Source organism: Triticum aestivum, chromosome 7B (genome assembly GCF_018294505.1).
Source record: "Triticum aestivum cultivar Chinese Spring chromosome 7B, IWGSC CS RefSeq v2.1, whole genome shotgun sequence".
Classification (NCBI taxonomy): domain Eukaryota; kingdom Viridiplantae; phylum Streptophyta; class Magnoliopsida; order Poales; family Poaceae; genus Triticum; species Triticum aestivum.
Window position 1 is genome coordinate 122,818,979 of NC_057813.1, and position 3,021 is coordinate 122,821,999.

Here is a 3,021-nt window from a genome sequence, read left to right on the forward strand (position 1 = left end):
AACGAATGATCTCGCCATTTTCGCAATTACTTGAAAACGGCTAGGAATAAGAGAAAACCATCAACATGAAAAAGTTTTGCATTTTTCGTAGCTTTTCAACAGTATATTATTTGCGCCTTTCCGTTCAAGTTTGTAGAAAATACGGCGAAAATACTTTTTTTGCCATTTTCAAAACTGACTTAAAACCGTAAAGAATTGGGAGAAACAATACATACCATAAAGTTTCGCATTTGTTCAAGCTTTCCAACACCATATCATTTGCTGCATTCGGACGCACAGTTAGAAAATTAGCTTGAAAATACGAACTCAGTAGGACTTGGACCATTTTCTAAATTACTCTTAAACCATTCAAAATTAGAAAAATACTTTCAAGATGAAAAAGCAGCGCATTTTCATAATCTTTCCAATGCCATATCATATGCCTCAATTGGATTAGCCGTTTAGAAATGACATCAAAAATACGAACTCAGCTGTTCGGTTTACGAAATTTTACGTTTTTTCAAATTACTCTTTAACCATAGGGAATTAGAGAAAACTTTCAACATGTGGAAGGAGCGGTTTTGCAGCAGCTTTCCAACGCCATATTATAAGCCTCATTCCGATAAACGATTTAGAAATGTGATCAAAAAACGATTCATGTTTTTTGTGTGAAGAAAAAAAACGGTTTTCAAAACTGCTCTTAAACCGCTTATATTTTGCCAAAAATTTAAGTTGGGTCATGATATTGGTGTCCATAGCTTTCAACCGGTATATCACAAGCTCCATTTGGGCAATATTGGCGGAAGTTCAACCTAGTTCACAGGGAAGTTCAACGTACTACTAGCAGGGCAGGTCAGGTTGTGATCAGAATATTATTCTGATCCCGTGATCAGAATAGTGTTTATGTGTGTGTATATATATATATATATATATATATATATATATATATATATATATATATATATATATGACAAATGTTTCCTACAAGCAGTGGTAGTTACCACTACTTGCGTTTTGTATGTCGTATGTAGTATCTATCGAAATCGAGAGTATGTACGTGCAGTATGTAGTATATAACAATGATTAGGTAGTATATATACTAATTTTTAGGTAGTATGTACCATGTTTTGAGTATGCTTTTTTTACGTACAAATATATACATATTTCATAAATATAACAAAAACTATGGGCTCATATGCAATTTTTTCATGTAACTTGCTTTGAAATATCTTAAATATAGTATATGAACATATTTAAAATAATAAAATAGTATATATAGTACCACATGGTAGTATATTAGATATGTGAGGTAACTACCACTGAGTGGTAGGATGGATTTTCCCTATATATATATATATATAAACTATAATTTATTTTGCTTCCTCCTGGTTTCCTGACATCACGGTCCCACACCATTGTCAACCTATGTACTCCCTCCTTTCCGGTTTATAGGGCTTATCTCAAAATTTTAGTTTTTCCATTTTATAAGGCTCAATTTGGTTGTTTTCCATCACATGTTCAGATTCCAAGGTGCATTAAATCATTGCATGCAAGTACTAAGAGAAAATTGACCAATGCATGTACTTTATGCATGCATGCATTGCAATTAATGCATTGATAAACATAATTTTTTGAGGATAACAAGAGCATTAATTAGTTGCTTTTGCAAAACTACAACAAGTATTCCACCACTTGCCATCTACCTTGATTGGTGAGATTTTTGAATTAAGCACTATAAATCGGAAAGGAGGGAGTAGTCAATAAACGAGAGAATTGCAGAAGAAGCGGCCGACAGCTGGGACCAAGCAGCTCGAGAAGTATTTGTGTTTTTGAGGTGTGAGCACTGCAGAGTTTTTCGATGTTTAGCCCAGATATTATTTTTTCTCCTCTGAACAACAACGAAAACATCGCTGCAGGTATTAACTGGGCGGGCTGTGGCCCGTCTAGCCCAGGCCAGATATCCACCCCAGATATTAATTATTTTCAAGCTGAAAATGACTAGCCCAGCTATACTTTTTTTAGGAATACCCAGGCAAGGTCAAGTTGTTATTCTCTGCCCCGCTGGGCTGCAAATCTTTCCTGGGAGGGATGCATTAGGCTTAACAAGAAAGTGGGCTTTAAGAAATAATAAATGAGATGTAATTATAAAAACCGGGTAGTAACTATAAAAAAATGCACCAAACACGTGATTACTTTATAAAATATTATTTTTGGATATTGAAAATTTTAATTTCATTAATTGTTGCGAGCGCAATGTTTCGTTGGATTTTTACGTAATATAAATTTATATTGAAATTGTATCTAACCTGACTAGAAATTTCGGGATAAAAATATTTCGGATCCCATCAAAATGTGGGAAATTTTATTGAATTCTGTTTTGAACGGTTGGTTGAAATGGGGTGTACTTTTAACAAATTGTAAATGGGCTGTAGTAAATTCCATTAGAATTCAAAAATGGGCTACACATTATTACAAATCTCAAATGGGTTATAAGTTCTCTGCCACACACTTCTGGCCTTACTAAGTTGACGCGTCCCCTAAAAAAATAGAGTTGACGCGTATAGAAGGCTTTGTCAACTTATAGTCAACACACGGTTCTAGCAGCAGTGGCCGTTGGATGTCCATCCAACGGATGCCATGCTTCTTCTTCAATCTCGGATATTCTAGCTTCACCCGCCCAAAAAATGATTCCTCCCCCTGACATCTGGGGCGCACCGTTTCGGAAGCTAACCTATGGGCCTACTAAGATGACGTACCAAGGGCTTTGTCAACTTAGTCAATATAAACGATTCTAGTTGCAGTGACCGTACGATGTCCATCCAACGGCCGTCGTGCTTCTTCAACCTCTGGTCTTGTTGCTCCAGCCGCCCAAAGCAGCGCCGGTCGTGCCGCCTGCTCTTGCCTCCCGTGGCCGGCTGTGCTGCCGCGGAGGCCTCACCACTCCTACTACTCCCACCGCTGGCCAGGCCATCACTCCACTCACTCACACCCCCTGTTATTCTGCGGCAACGGCAACACAGCCGAACCAGTGAACCCTCGTAC